Below are 17,275 nucleotides of genomic sequence, written 5' to 3'. Positions count from 1 at the left end.
TTTGCACAGTATCCCTGGGAGTCAGTGGGAACGGCAAGAGGTAGTTGGGAAGTTCATTTTTTACACCAGCAGCGAATGCACAGTAGCTATAGGTCAGACTCAGGATGGCCCATCTTTAGCCTCCCCAAACAAAAAAGTCACCCTCCGCCTATGACTAAATATTTGTTTTTAAGGGTGAGTTACAGCCGGATTTCCTTTTCACTCCTGAGTTAAGAACTGAGGCCTTATTTTTAATGCACAGCCCATTTTACAGCCCAACGCCTTGGTCATTTGAGATGCTTAATTGCCAGCCGAGAAAGTAGAAAGATATATCTACCCATTTTAACCTTTGGAAAATGTGTCCTTTGTGAATATATATCATACTTTTGCAGGCTCTTATGACACAATGTGTTGAAGGTGCTTATTTGTGCATAAGTATTCTTTTTATTGTGGGGTCTTTATATGCTATTGATCCATGTATATTTGGCATTAAACAGCTCGGTAAACCCTGGAATTCATTTTTGGTTGTTTGATCTCGGTACAGGAGGGTTTGTGGGAGATATGATGTTGTAACATGGAGCTTTCATCTGATTTTATCTCCAGTCTGCTGCCCTGATGGAGGGGAGAGTGGAGCTGAAGGAGTGAGTAGAAGAGCTTGAGCACAAGTGCATCCAAGGAGAGACAGGCCGTGCTGGTAAGTAGTTATCCCCGGCTGGTATTTGTATAGTTCTACACATGTATCCCTACCCTCTGCTATAGGCAGCTCACTTATAGGGCACCTATCATTGAAATATATATTACCCCGCCCAACATGTGGGCTAATAGAGCCTGCATTCTGGTTTGGGGACAATACTATTTTGGGCAGATATTGCCCCTAGGAAGCGTCCTGCCGCCATGTTGAGAATTACTCATGTGCATAATGGGGAGAGTCCCAGTCAGCACATTATGCACTTGTACATGTGACACAGGATCAGCCAATTACTTGCCTGTTCTTATGTCACAAGCGTTTTCTGGCTAAAATATTATTTGGCTCCAACCTTTGTGTGGGCTCTTATAACCCACTCCTCCGGTAAGGGATCGATGTGTATTCATTGCGCCCCTGCTTTCCCCGCTGCTTGCTCCCTGTGAGCCCAGACTGCAGGTTGTTAGATGGGTTCTTTAGGTGCCAATAAGAGGCTGTGAGACTTTATTTCATGTTACTGGGAACTCGTCAGTGATTCTATGTCCGACCTATGGTGCACTCTGTACCTGCCTCCTGTCTGCTGCTACAAAAATTCAAAAACTTCCTGGTTGCTAAGGTAATTTTGATCCTAGCAACCAGATAGCTGTTGTAACTGCAAACTGCAGAGTTGTTGAACAAAAATTGAAATAATTTAAAAAGTACAAATAATAAAAATAAAGACCAATGGCAAATTATTTGAGAATATGTCTCTCTACATTATAGTAGATATTAACTCAAAGATGAGCAACCCCTTTAATATTATACAGCAGAAGATAAACATGATTGGATGCTGAATGTCCCTACAATGCAGCAATGTATCAGATTATTGTGTGGGTGCTACTAGGAGACTAGGCTGGGCCCCCAGATTTTGCAGACGCTCAGGGGCAAGTTCTATATGTAACTTCCCTGAGGCCCCAGAACCGTTGTAATGTCTCCCCATGCTGGTGTTTGTATCCAGCAAAGCTTGGAAGCTCTTTATTCTGCTCTTGTATAAGGCACGGTGCCACAGGGGTTCTGCCCGCTGCTGCTTCCTGGTACCTTTATCCTCATTCACACGCACCTGGTTCCGATGGCACCGGCAGGACTAGGGATCCATATATTATGAAATGCGAATGGATTTGACACATATAAAAGAGTTACCTGTGTGTCAGAACTCAGAAGGATTTCCCTTCCCCTCAGTATGGGGGTTCCATAATGTCATTATTGCTCACCTGCTAATATTCTGTGTACCCAGGAGAAATGGTGCCATAGTAACCCTACAGGGACTGGTTTAGGCTTTGTACCCACAGGTACCTTCTAATCTGCCCAATGAATATATAATAATATAATAAAGTATAATGCATTTTACCCTTCAGTGATTGGGGCTCAGGGCTGGAGAGTGAGGGAAGGGCAGAGCCAGTTTGCTCATGTACATTACATTCCCTATTGGGGGGCACCGGATGAGCCAGACTGTGGGTGAATGGGATCCATTCCTCATACTACGTAATATTACAAAATGGGCAATATCTCTATGCAGTGAGAATCCTTTTATAAGGATTTGCTGTGTGATACATTCACATGTCAGTATCACATTCAATTCTGGTTTCTTTTATAAATGATCTTATCTTTACCCTCAGCTTTTCCATGCCTGTATGTGCCAGTGGGGGGCACTGAGCGTACAGCCTTCATGCCATGATGGGAAATGGTGGGAGGATCCCAAGAATGCCCATTAGAACCTCAGTATGTGAGCCCAGTATGAGAATGCTCTGGGGAGCAGCCATACCCGCACGAGGACTTCTCCCACTCCCTCCCCTTCAATGTGTTACTACCCCTGTCAAATGAGCCCAGTTACCAAAATAAAGACACACAGAGCCGCTTGGTGGTAAATCTGTGTAAGTCACAGCTTTATTGTTGATAAACATAATACATTGCGCTTTTTTATTGGTCCTGAGGAAGGCAAAAAAAAACCTCTGAGAAGCTTTGGCCAATCTGCTTAATTAGAGGGAAAAATTCCTTCCTGACTCCTCAACGGCAATCGGATTTGCTCCCAGGATCAATGCGCCATATTAAACCAAAGAAATGGGAGAGATGGAAACAACAGGGAATATGGCAGAATACACATGGCCGCCATTAAGCTGCTAGATGAATAGTGCATTCCTTTCCATTCCATTGGACCCCAGGCAGCCTGCAGACCCCGGCTTCTGCAGTCTGAGTGATGGAGTGAAAAGGAATAAAGGGGGATGCACTGCTGTTGGAACTGCAGTGTAAGCAGGGGGCCACCGCTGGTTATGTATAAAAACATATAATGGATTGAGTAGGGGGCACCGCAGATGGAATAGTGGCGGCTGGAAGGGGTAGCACCATTGGTGGAATGTGTTGGGCAGTAGTGGAGGCACAGCTGGTAGAATTCGGTTGTTCTTACCTACTGCTAATGAGGGTACCTAGACAGAGGTGCAACTGTACTTGGTACCCAGGAAATTGGTAGTGGTGCTGTCAGTAGGTGCCTTTTCCAATATGTTTGAAGGGCCATAGAAAGAAGAGAGAGAAGCATAGATTTTATACGGCACCTTAATATCTCTCGTTGTCCCGCATCAGGATGGCCTTGTTGACAGCCTCTAGTTCTTTATAGAGGCCTTTTAGGTGGGCTTTAATATATTTATAGTCCCCTCGGAACTCGGCCTTGAGAAGGAATCGCCACCATTTTGTTATTTGGATGCAATCCCTTGCCATCCACAGATCGTAAAGGGCCATCTTGATGTCGCCTGTTATCTGGCCCCTAATGCCCTCCAAATAGGGGCCTGCGCGTGGATCCTCAAAATCCCTGATCTCAAAGACATCCAGATGAGGGGGGATCCAAAATGAGATCTAGAGAAATGCAGGAAACAAGAAGACATTAAGTTTAATCCCAGTGATAATAATGAGAGTGACAATTAGCCCAAATAGCACAGCAATGTGTATTTATTGCCACTATGGGCGCTTACCTTTCCATAGCGGTACTCATAGTACTGCCTGCTACTGGCACTCATGCCCATCTCTGCTGCCCCTGTAATATAAAAGAGAGATTTGGGAAGGTTAGAGTTAATGTAAAAAGATGTCCTTTTTCAACCTCATCTACTATATAATACATATTCCAGAGGGGAAAATACAGGTTCCTTACCAGATGACCCACAAGGGGCCGGCAGGTTCTTCTTCTTCCTCTTCTTCTTCTTCTTGTTCTTCTACTCTTGATGGATGTTTTAGTCTTTAAAAAGACTTTTCTGCGTCGTCTTCTTTATCTGCTGCTGTGTCGCTGGGAGTCACTGCAAATCACTGCAAATCACTGCAAATCGCTCGAGTCGCTCAAATCGCTCGGATATTTCACTTTATGGGGAGAGAGAGAGAAGAGACTGTAAGCTCTTTTGAGTCGGACCCTCTGTGTCATTCATAGCAATACATACTGGGGTTCCCTTTCTGTATCATTCCCAGTGGTACTGCGCTACTGAATATGTTTCCTGCTCAATGGGGGCTTCTCATAACCTGCCTTGCTCTGATAAGTTCCCCTGCACCCATAACACAATGGATCCTTATTTTAGGCATTAATTCTGATTTGTGCTATTGTCTTTATTCTCATGGCTTCCCTTATTCACCATCCACTCTAGTGCTGAGACCAATAACTGTTGCTAGGATGATTGGGACTCTAGTAACCAAATGACATTTGGTATTAACTGCTAAAGAGAGGCAGAGTAAACACCAAACCAAACACCAAACACACATTGCCCTAGAACTATAACCGCAGAGGATGCTGGGAATCGTAGTCCAGGTTTTAGACCCCATCATTGGTTTGTCCCCCCTGAAGTTGTACCCCCTGTACCCCCATGGCTGCTTTTTGGGGAAATGCAAAGATGCCTAAAATGAATCCCCTTTTCCTGCTTGTCAAGCAAATGTAATTTGGAAAGACAAACTGACATTTCCAATAGACAGCTTCATGACAAGCATCTGCCCAGGCAAATGGAGGCAATGGGGGGCCAATTTGGGGATTTTTTGAGCCAAAGGGGTAATTTTGGGAGCTTTGGCCCTACTCCCCAAGCTACTATAAATCATTGGTGCCAAACCACCCCAAATTGCCCCTTGTATTGTTGTTTTTAATATGCCCCCCTGCCCCAGTGTTGGTATCTGCTGCACTTACCTCTGAAACCAGAAATGAAATAACTGTCACTGTCACGAGACATGACATCACCTTCCCTAACAGCTTTCAGCCAATCAGAGCTGCACAAGAAGTGTTATCAACAGTCATAATGTTATTCCAGTAACTGGCAGCCAATCACATACTCAGGTACATATGTGATAGTGTTTGGCTGCATGGTGAGACTTGTGACCAATCAAGCTCGCCCTTACTGATTCACATAAAAACAAACAAAAGCATCCTTAGATCCAGGGCCGCCATCAGAACTCACAGGGCCCTGAATGTACTCCCCCTGTCAGGGGAGGACTAAGCCGACCGGGCACCCTAGGCAACCCAGTCAGCCACCTTGCCCCAGCAACCTCACCGCCGTGTGTGTGCCATGGGGGGGTCATTACCCTGCAATGACAAGTGGGGAAGCCATTAGAAGGGAGCATGGACTAGGGGTTGGCAGGAGAGGTACATGCCTGGCGTCCCCCATTGTTGCACCCTAGGCAGCTGCCTCTTCTGCCTCCCCCTAGGTCTAGCCCTGTAAACAAATAAGCAGTCCCTTACAACCCCCCTTACATGGGACACCACCAAAAAGGCCCATCCATAAGGTACATTAGTTCCAATGAAATAGTTAAAGAAATCAGAATGTTATCAAGCTCTTGACAGCTCCAGGCCTGATGGCTGCCAGACCATGTTTCCTATAGTATTTATTGGAAGATTCTTCCCAGACTTTTTTCTCAGTAAAAAATGACCTACAAAATACATGTATATTACTTTCCAAAAACATAACAGAAATCACAACTTGTATTTAGAGGGGAATTTATTCGCTTTCATATTTTTTTCATGATTTTTTTTTTTTTTTTCTTTTTAGCTTAAACGCAAATTTTTCAAGGAAAAGAAGCATGCATTTTAGCCATTTTTTAAGCATAAAAATCACTAATACAGGTATCGGACCCCTTATCCAGAAACACATTATCCAGTTCCAAATTACAGAAAGGCCATCTCCCATAGACTCCATTTTAATCAAATAATTCACAGTTTTAAAAAGTATTACCTTTTTCTCTTTAATAATAAAACAGTACCTGTACTTGATCCCAACTAAGATATAATTACCCCTTATTGGGGGCAGAACAGCCCTATTGGGTTTATTTAATGGTTAAATGATTCCCTTTTCTCTGTAATAATAAAACAGTACCTGTACTTGATCCCAACTAAGATATAATTACCCCTTATTGGGGGCAGAACAATCCTATTGGGTTTAATTACAGTTTAAATTTTTTTTAGCAGACTAAAGGTAGGAGATCTTAAATACGGAAAGACCCCTTATCTGGAAAACCCCAGGTCCCGAGCATTATGGATAACGGGTCCCATACCTGTACATCTAAAAGCTGTGGATTTTCTGTAGAAGTTAATGAGGAGTTTCCCTAGACAAATTGCAGCATTTTTTAATTTCATTAAAATGGGAAATGTTTGGTCTTTCCGTTTGTGCTTTTTAAATTTGGATTTTCTAATAAATGACTGACATTTATGAAAATGAGTTTCGTTGTGGTTTCAAAAAACTCTATAACAAAAAAATCCGAATGCGGATAAATGACCCCCAAAGATGAAGAAAATATCCTGGGCAGCTGGTTACATTCGAAACCCTAGGGCATTTCTTTTAGGCTACCTCTGGGAGGTTTATATAGCATATATTTGCTTTTTTTTCTATCTTGTAAAAATTCTACTGTGTAAGGCCTGAGTGAGGCTACCAAAAGGGAGGGGACTGGAGGTGCTACAACTGTATGGGACGTTTGGCCATACTTCCAACAGAATAACTCAAAATAATACACAAAAAAGGGGGGTTGTGGGAGCACTCCAAGGCTTAGTATAATGCAGTGTTTTTCAACCTTTTTTGGGCAAAGGCACACTTGTTTCATGAAAAAAATCACGAGGCACACCACCATTAGAAAATGTTAAAAAATTTAACTCTGTGCCCAGCAGCAGTGCCCCCCTAGTACATTGGTGCCAAGAGCAGTGCCCCCCTAGTACATTGGTGCCCAGCAGCAGTGCCCCCCTAGTACATTGGTGCCAAGAGCAGTGCCCCCCTAGTACACTGGTGCCCAGCAGCAGTGCCCCCCTAGTACATTGGTGCCAAGAGCAGTGCCCCCCTAGTACATTGGTGCCCAGCAGCAGTGCCCCCCTAGTACATTGGTGCCAAGAGCAGTGCCCCCCTAGTACATTGGTGCCCAGCAGCAGTGCCCCCCTAGTACATTGGTGCCAAGAGCAGTGCCCCCCTAGTACATTGGTGCCCAGCAGCAGTGCCCCCCTAGTACATTGGTGCCAAGAGCAGTGCCCCCCTAAGCAATGAGTGCTTGAATGAACTGCACCATCCCATTCTACATCTATTGGGGAATCAGGCCATCTAGGAAGCAAACCTTAAATGTAGAAATTCACATCATTTTATTGTAGGCAAATTAACTGAAATATATTGGCTGCCCTCACTGACTATTTTATCCAATTGCTCTACCTACACGCTACCTGGGTTCTCTACACATTCCTCCACTCAACACTGTTAGTTGGGCAAGTTAGATGTGATTCGCATGGGGTACGAGGGTGGGCTCCTGTCCCTCTCACCTGTGGGCCGCACTTACTCTGTACTGCAGCCCGGGTGTCCCGGCTCTGGCTATCAACTACATCCCCGGAACGCACATCTAGCAGCACGGCTTTCACAGAACTGGTGCCTACATCAATCCCCAGCACCAAGCGGGAGCCGCCGTCAGCCTCCATGTGTCACTGTCAAAGTCCACAAACAGGGAGGCGGGACTTGAAAAGAACCCCGCCACCCCGCTACGGAGACAGGGATAAACTTACTTCCGGATAGCGTGATGTGAGGGAGGCGGCAAGGCAAGTGTGGCAGAAGCACAGAAATGAGAGGCTGGCAAAGTGTGGAGGGGCGGACCAGGGGCGGCACACTAGTGTGCCGCGGAACAGGGGTTTAAAAACGCTGGTATAATGTACCAGTGCAATGGGGGTGCAAGTGATCTGGTCAAATTAGCTACAAGCATAGAAAGGACAGAGGATTGATCCATGTACATTGCCCTGTCCCCTGTCTCACAAGTAATTTAGTATCTATGCCAGGGCATGTATTCCAAGCACCAGGGGGTTTTTAGTTACAAAGTTATGAATATAAATTTGGTAAGTGTCATGATCGGTAACCCAAAACCCGAACATTTGCCAAGGTTCTGAGCAATCAATAGGTTGTAGTATATAAAGCCAGGAAAAAAGAAAAAAATCAAAATATGGTGCAGTATTCTTTGTAGGGCTATTCCACCTTTCTGTGTTACTATAGATACAGGGAAGAATGTGTTCCTACACCCTTTTCATGCAGATAGAAAGTGGTGTAATTGATCTGTAACTTTGGGGCACTCTATATGGTAGAAGTGGGCACTCACAGACTTCAAGAACTTTCTTGCCTTAAATAAATCCCATTTTTATTCAAACAGCAGAATTAAAATTCTATAAAACAGGAGTGCTATATAGCATTAAACCTTTTTATTAATATATAGATTGCCACACTCACGGTCGTAGGAGGAGGACTCCTACTCCCTATTGTCTGTGTAGGTCCCTACCCTTAGGCCTACAGCACATGGGGCAAATACAGACAGATTTTAACTCCTTGCTAAAAACTGATAATGCCCTGCCTTGTTAGTAATGGGGATCCCGGGAAAGTAGCAGCACCAGCGATTTCCTCTTCTGTGGGAAAATAACCAACATTGGGGTTTTATATTATTTCCATTGCTGCTAATATCATAGAAACTACCAGACTGGAATAAACATTCACATATACACACACTCACATATACACTCACACATACAGACATATACACTCACACATACACTCACATATACACTCACAGATACACTCACATATAAACTCACACATACAGACATATACACTCACACATACAGACATATACACTCACACATACAGACATATACACTCACACACACACTCACATACACAAATACACTCACACTATACTATAGCACTGGAGTCATTTCTTGCTTGTACATAACATTCTGATTGTGTATCATATGTAAAATGTGTGTATAAATACATTTATTCCGGAAGGCAACAACTATATACTTAGACAGACGTCTGCAATCGCCGTGAAAAATAGGCACTGAGTGCCAATTTAGTAACCAAATGGGTGGGACTTGATAGATCGGAGTTGTAAAAAGTTGATGTATACTGAATGGGCTAGAAATTGAGATGATTCTAACATAAGTCGCCGATTGATTCCGTTACCTTTGAAATAACCAGCCACATTGAGTGATTAATAGCTAACGCCCTGGTTGGTCTGTATATACAAATTAAGTGCTAACAACGGGCGGGAAGAGCTCTATGGGGAGAAACTAGTTTTAAGATACACCGGGTGCATTAGGAGGGCTTTCTTTTGAGAAACAACATTTGAAACGCCAAGTGATTTTGAGGAAATGATCATGGGATATTAATATTGAACCTTACATTTGGGGGATGAAGCGCTCTATGATAAGCTAATGATGGGGTCAGTGTTTGGAATCTGCAGCCTTAAACCCATGCGCGTCTCGTCAAAACCACAGGTCAGGGTAGATTTGTAATTTGTGCTAGCGGCATATTGTGACCTTGTAGTTGAATTGTGTTGCGCCAGGTGACGGGTAAGGTGAACTTTGCTCTTGTGTCGCGTTTCGGGAAGCTTAGAGGTAATTATAATATGACCGGGTAGGCCATATGGGTGACACCACCAAATCGAACGGAGAGGCTGTGGAGAGTGTGGAATCGATCCCCATCGTTTTGGGACTTCGTAATTAATTTCGGTATAACAATATACTTACGCTAAATTAGGGAGCGTATAAAGCTTCATTGTATGTATGCTTCTTATGTTTTCATGAATTTTTGATATCACATTGATGTACACTATGAAATGTGTACATTAGAACACACATCCCTCTGAATGTACGGTATGAATAAAGACATGACATGAAGCGTCGTTACAACTAGATGCTTTATTGATGTGCAACAAGAATTTAGGTGGTACCGATATATAAAAAATTAGTTAGATTAATGCATAAGTATAGAAATCCAAAGAAAGGTAACACCAAGCGCACCGGACTGGGATATTTTCTTAAAATTTAATCTTTATTTCTCCATTTAAAACATAACGCCTAACGCGTTTCGTGCGAGCCCGCACTTAATCATAGGCAGAAAACATACAAATATCACAAAGTTTAAATAGCCACACGAGGGAAGTGACGAAATCACTTAACCATAATTGACAAGAGGAAACCACTCCCCTCAATATAAAATCAAAGGAAAAAAAAGATCAAAAAAGAAAACAAAAAAGAAGAAATATCCCAAATACATATAAATTATAATTGAAAACATCATAATTGTTTAAATTCACTAACAAAGTATTAGTACAAAAGTTAGATACGTGAATAAATAGTAAATTATACATAACAGCTCACATCGAAAGTGGAGTTTAAACCATTAGGGGAGCGTGTACCAAGGACAAAGATCCATTTTGCTTCAAGGCGCAAGAGCCTTGCATACATATCAGAACCCCGTTCATCTGGTAGTACTCTATCTATAACCTGTATCTGCAAGTGAGAAACGTCAGAGTTGCAACATTGTATAAAATGCTTAGACAGGGGACTATTGCTGTCTTTAATGATTATATGTCTGATGTGCTCACGCATCCTATTTTTTAAAGGTCTAATCGTACAACCAACGTATTGGATGTTACAATATAAGCAAGTCAATAAATAAACAACATGTTGCGTGTTGCAATTTGCGTACACACGCATATTGTAAGATTTGCCAGTGAAGGAACTATAAAAAACTGTAGAACGTTTAATATGCTTACAAGTAACACATCTTTTTGCTCCACATGGATAAGTACCCTTAGTGGTTAACCATGTAGCTCTGGTGGGACACGATCTCCATAAAGTGGGGGAGAGAAAATTACCAAGAGTCGGTGCTCTCCGTGCAACCACTTTACAGCCACCAAGCACGGTGGCTTCCAAAAGAGGATCATTATAAAGGACTGGTAAGAGATTATAAAAAAATCTCCCTAATCTTATAAAATTGATTGCTGTATGTAGTCACAAAAGTTGGCAATTTGTTATCAGAATATCCAGTACTAGCATCAACCTCCTTACTGCATCTATTTTTATTTTTATTCTTGAAGTAAATATGCTTGTCTCTACTACAATTAATTTTACCATACTTATTATCCAGAACAGCTATATCAAAATTCTTCCCTACTTTCGTAGTATGGTCTTCAAGCAGATCAAGCCTATTGGTATTTAAGGCCTTAGTAAACGCTACTGAAAGGGATCTCATAGTGTAACCTCGATCTAGGAATCTATCACGTAAAAGGCAAGCTTGTTCTACAAAGGACTCCAACGTACTACAATTTCTCACAATTAGGGTGACAAGAATCGGCCCTAAGGAGCGAATTACCAGAACACGCTTTCCTAAATACAGTAGTTTCCACTTTATAATCCGAAGCCATCAGTTTCAGGTCAAGGAAGGAAATGTGAGTGGTATTAAAATCACTCGTGAAGTGCAAATTTAAAGTATTGTGATTCAAAAAAGAAACTAAATTAACAAAATCAAACTCTGACCCCTGCCAAACCAAAAGAAGATCATCCACATATCGCTTATAAAAAACGATATTGGATAAAAGATCCTGAGTACCTCCATAAATGTGGGTCTCCTCCCACCAACCCATATAAAGGTTGGCGTAGGTTGGCGCAAATTTGGCGCCCATCGACGTCCCACATTTCTGGAGGTAAAAGGTACCATCAAATTTAAAAAAAATTATGTGAAAGTAAATATGTGATAGAATCAAGTATGAAATTCTTTGTGAGAGTATCATAAGTGCTGTATGCCTCAAGGTGATATGCAATAGCTTGCAGCCCCTTCTCATGGGGGATGCAAGAATATAGGGATGTGACATCTACTGTGCCCCATGAGTATGTGTCATGCCAAGTGAAATTACTTAACATTTGTAAAACGTGCTTAGTGTCACGTACATAAGAAGTCAATCGCTGAACCAACGGCTGTAAATATAGATCAACATATTCTGATAATTTCTCATTAAGAGAGGCAATTCCCGAAACTAAAGGCCTTCCCACTGGAGGGCGTTCCTTCTTGTGAACCTTGGGCAAGTGATGGAACAAAGGTATCCTGGGATTCCTAGGTATAAGGTAATCCCTTATCTTTTCACTTATCAAGCCATTCGTAAAGGCCTCACCAACTAGTTCGGCAAGAGCCATAGAATAGGAAACCGTAGGGTTGCCCTTTAGAACCTGATAGGTGTCTGTAAGCTGCCGCAACGCTTCATTCTTATATGTATCACTGTCTAGCACAACTATCATCCCCCCCTTATCCGCATTTTTTATCACCAAAGAGTGATCACTCTGTAACTGCTTGAGGGCCACACGCTCCTGATAAGTAAGATTTGAGGGCAAGAAATGACTGTCTACCTCCATCTTTAAAGATACAAGCCTCTGCTCTATAAGATCCTGAAACCTATCCAAAACGTTACCTCTGCAATGCAGGGGATAAAAATCGGACTTAATTTGTAAACGATCTTTTGTTGATCTGGGATCTATGCCCACCCGATCAGTAGACTGAACAGATTCAGTCTGTAGACTACATAAAGTGTGCAAAGCCCGCTCATCCTCAAAGGACAGCGCCAGAGCTAGATCATTTACAACACCATGCATACGTATAGTTACCAATGTGTAAAATACATCCAGTTTTGAGGTAAAGGATTATCGAGATGTGTAGTTGAACCACGGCAAACCCTGGGATCCACCGGATGCTGTGGTTTGTGGAGCTGGGAAAGGTTAATTTATCCAGTATACTACCATTATGACCGCCGATTAATCTGTAAAGAGCGATCCGAATACGTAGTTGAACCGGAGCCAATTAGATATCTTCCGGGGCTGTGATTGTTTAGTTAACAAAGCATACTCAATAAGTCTACATATTACTTACCGCAACCTGATTGTATTTGTGATTGTAATATGAGCGCAACATAACAAACACAAGTGGTAATATACCCAATCTATCCCGCCCGGATAATTGAAAAAAATCCCAGCATTGCTGAAACTCGAAGAGTTTTTTCCCCCATGAATACCAAGGACAAAAGTGGTACATATATATGCAGAAGGGTATAACACCTAACGGGTATTGTGGGACTTACCTATTGTAAAGTATAGTCAGTGATTATATGTGTTGTCTTGTGAGTGGTTGCATAGAAGGTGATATTTATACCTAAGGTAATTCGCAATAGTGTAACAAAATCCAGGACCTGCTGGCTATAGTTTAGCCTGCAGTACTTTGCAAATAGGTATAAGGTTAATTTTGGTTTTAACACTTTTTCTTTTCTTTCTATAATTTTTAAAGCGTAATGGGACAAAATGCAAGCTTTGTAACAATTTTCAGAAATGTTATAAAAACCATTCTGTTTAGCATAGCTTTGTAGTTTGGTAGTTTGCAGTAGAAAGATGTATTTACCCTTTTTTGTTTTGTCAGAATGTGTACTTTCAGAAAATGTATGGTTTTCTAGGGTCTCGGTACTGTTAGGGGGTCTTATGGCACATAATACACATACCGGGTGCAAAAACTGCATGAGCTGGAGCGTCAATCGTGAAAATTTATATGCATTTTTTTCATTTGGGTGCCCCTGTACTCCGCATAGTTTGGTATATCTATGCATGTAGGGCATCAAACTGTTCAGTAGGCCTCTGGTGTTCCTATTTGGGGTGATTATCTTTTGTACGCAAGAAATTGTGTGAGATAAATGCGGCAAATTGCAACATTTTTTGTAGATTTTCTGAAATGTCATAGAAACCACTAGCTTTAGGAAAGCTTTGCAGATTGGTACTTTGGTGTAGAAAGGACTCTTTACCCATGTTGGATTTGTCTGAATGTGTACTTTCCAAAAATATATGGTTTTCAGGGCTAACCCTATATTTTTGCAGTTTCTATCCCACATAAAACTGCCATGTGTTTATGAATTAGGTAAAAGTAAGCCATGGAATTAGTGCACACAAGGTATATTTTGGGGTGCCATGTGCTTTGATAAACCTTTGTACAGTGGGCATCAAAGTGTTCAGTAGACCTCAGGGTTTCATATTTGGGGTGTTTTACCTTGGTACCTAATGATACATGGGAGATAAGATGCTGCAAAGTGGAAGCTTTGAGAGGATTTTTGGAATTGTCATCAAAATTGCCAAATTTAGGAAAGCTTTGCGACTTGGTTCTTTGGAGTAGAAAGACATGGGTAACCATTTTAGATTTGGGGGAATGTGTACTTTCCAAAAATATATGGCTTTCTGGGGTGAGCATACTTTTTTTGTAGCATTATCCCACATATAATGTAATGTAAATGTGTTGATTTTGCAGAAGCTGAAATGACAGAAATGATAGATCATATGGGGGTATGTTCACATTGGGGCCCCTACATACCACATACTTAGGTAAACCTATACATATTGGGCATCAAAGTGTTCAGTGGACCCCTGGCATTCAAATTTAGGGTGTTTTATTTGGTTACTTTATGACCTGTAGGAGATAAGATACTTTAGACTGGAAGCTTGGAAGCGATTTTTTAAAAATGTCACAAATTTTGATAAAAACCAATAACTTTAGAAAAGCATTGTGACTTGATAGTTTGGAGTAGACAGACAGTTCTACCTATTCTGTATTCCCCAGAATCTGTTCTTTCCAGAAATGTATAATTTTCTCGGATAAACCTTCTGTTAGTGGAATTTTTGGCCTTGAAATCTAAAGTATGCAGCTTTCTGGAGCAGTGCTTTGGAAATTTGGTAATGTACTGCTGGGAGTTTTTGACCTATACAAGTGAGAAATCTCCATAAAACTATATATATTTGGTATTGGTACGTTCAGGAGACATGGAACTTTCCAAATCAGTTGTATATTTGTGCATAAAATATTTTTTGTTTCTATTATGTGTGTTTATATTATGGAAAATTTGATTTTTTTTTTCATTTTTAGACATTTAGAAGCCTACATCTTGTTACAGAATTGGAATTACACAAAAATTCTACCATATTTTGAAAGCTTAGGTTGTCCTGGACAAAACAATATATTTTTTTCCTGGGTAAACTAAAAGTCCCCCCGAGGAAAGGCTCCTAAAGTGAAACAGTGGAAAATGTTCGAAAACTGTCTGGCAATACAAGTTCCGCTTTGACCAAAACGGCTGGCAGTAAAAGGGTTAAAATGGCAATTTTGTGTTTAGGAGTACCCAATAACACATACTACTAAAAATGGTTTATTTAGATGAAGCAGGGTTTTACCTATGAGCTTGTTTATGCAATATATTTTTATATTGGGGGTATAGTTTCCCTTAAGTGCTCTATGCTGTGAGACAACATACTGTAAATCAAAAACATTTAATGGGCTCAATGCGATCATTTTATTGGCTAAACTAAAAGATACTACAGGTATGTGATCCCTTATCCGGAAACCCGTTATCCAGAAAGCTCCGAATTACGGAAAGCTCATCTCCCATAGACTCAATTTTAATCAAATAATTCAGAATTTTAAAACTGATTTCCTTTTTTCTCTGTAGTAGTAAAACAGTACCTTGTAATTGATCCCAACTAAGATATAAATAATCTTTATTGGATACAAAACAATCCTGTTGGGTTTGATTAATGTTTTATTGATTTGATAGTAGACTTAAGGTATGGAGATCCAAATTACGGAAAGACTCGTTATCCGGAATACCTTTGGTCCCGAGCATTCTGGATAACGGGTCTTATACCTGTACTTGAATGCCCGCAGGAAGCACATGAAGCAGTGATCAGTTTCAAATCCACACACGTATTGTCAGTCAGTGTAGGAGCACCCATTTGTTTTGGCATCAACAGTTTGATGGATCCTTTCTTCGCATTATCTACCTATATACTTGCACGCAACGATTCCAGGCAAAACTTGGTCTTGTAAAAAGTAAGTATGGTTACAACTTGGATTACACAGAAGAATTGGAATGTGTATGAAACACCCCAATATCTTTGTTGAGTTTACAGTAGTTTTACTGATTTGGAGTTTGACGTTTAGCAAAGTGAAGTTGAAAGAGCCATAGAAAGCATTGCTAAAACCCAAACTGCAGGATATGATGGAATTCCAGCTAAACTGTTTAACGTCCTGCAAGATGGTGATATGAAAGTTTTGTTTGGGATATGCCAGCAAGTTTGGAAAACTCATTGGACTGGAAGTTCATCTATATCTTAAGACCTTAAAAGGAAGATACCAAAGAGGGTTGTATTGCACGTATCTCCGGATCCTGCTAGACTCCAGTGGCAACGGCACTAGTGATCTCAGCAGATGGAGAAAAGCTATGGCAAATCTGCACAAATTATTAAAGAGCAGACATAAAAGATTTTCAGAACCCCAGAGCTGATTTAAGGTATTATTTGTCTCAGGGCAAAGATCTCATTGGGGGCCCCCATAGCTTCCCTAAGACATTTGTGGCAGTACTACCCTGAAACTAGGGTTGCCACCTTCTGCCGTTCCTATCTCCATGCAGGGGGTGGGATGTGATGTCACCGGGAGGGGTGTGATGTCACGGGGGCGGGGTGGTGACTTCTCGGGGGGGGAAGGGGTGACTGGGGTGGGGCTATGACATGGTAATCAGCAATAGGTCAGTTGCAACATTAATCTCAGTGAGATTAATGGCAAGTGGCAGGGGCAATGACTAAAGGGAGCGGACTAGGGGTAGGCAGGAGAGGCTCCTGTCTGGTGCCCCCCAATCGTTGCTGCCTCTTCTGCCTACCCATAGTTATGGCCCTGCTTGAAACAGGTGAACTTGAAAGTAACAATTGTGTGCTTCATGCATAAAAATAAACAGGGCCGGGCCAAGTCACAGGCGCACCCAAGGCAAAGCCCTTTCATCTCCCTGCCCCACGGCATGTGTGTGTCTCTGTGTGCGTTTGCTCCCACAGTGACACGCAGCGGGAAGAGGGGATGAGGGATGAGCGTCACGGGGGCCAGTGAGCGATGCGTGAGGCCTCTAGGGGTAGCCAGGCAGAAGAGGTAGGTGTCCTGGTACCCCCCCCACCTTTGCGCCCTAGACACATGCCTCTTCTGCCTATCCCCAGTTCCGGCCCTGCTGCTGCTGAGCAGGAAGCTTTTGTGCTTGAGGGAACACACACAAATGGTCCTGCAGGTCCAGCTGGCTTTGGTGCTACAACTCCCAGTACCCTGCATCCACCTTAGGGCAATGTATTATATCCATGGTACATAGTTTTAATGGGAAAGAGCAGGCAATGCAAAGGTACGTTCTGCTTAATTATACTTTAGCGTTGCCAAGGTGCTTAAAAAAGGTGCAGGTGTCCCTTTAACATGTCCCAAAACCTACAACAAGTATAAGTAGAATTAAGCT

At 42.0% G+C, this 17,275-nt stretch overlaps 1 long non-coding RNA gene across 1 annotated transcript in view; it reads left to right on the top strand.

Annotated features, from left to right (window-relative positions):
• The first annotated feature begins 550 nt into the window (after positions 1 to 550).
• The window catches only part of LOC116410304, a 64,449-nt gene continuing 47,724 nt past the window's right edge, over positions 551 to 17,275 (top strand). Inside the window, exon 1 of the long non-coding RNA XR_004222263.1 lies at positions 551 to 673. This is a non-coding gene — a long non-coding RNA (uncharacterized LOC116410304). The remainder of the gene's footprint in view (positions 674 to 17,275) is intronic.

The sequence above is a fragment of the Xenopus tropicalis genome, chromosome 4 (assembly GCF_000004195.4).
Source record: "Xenopus tropicalis strain Nigerian chromosome 4, UCB_Xtro_10.0, whole genome shotgun sequence".
NCBI lineage: Eukaryota > Metazoa > Chordata > Amphibia > Anura > Pipidae > Xenopus > Xenopus tropicalis.
The sequence above is the reverse complement of the archived record's forward strand: the minus strand, read 5'-3'. Positions and strand labels throughout refer to the sequence as shown.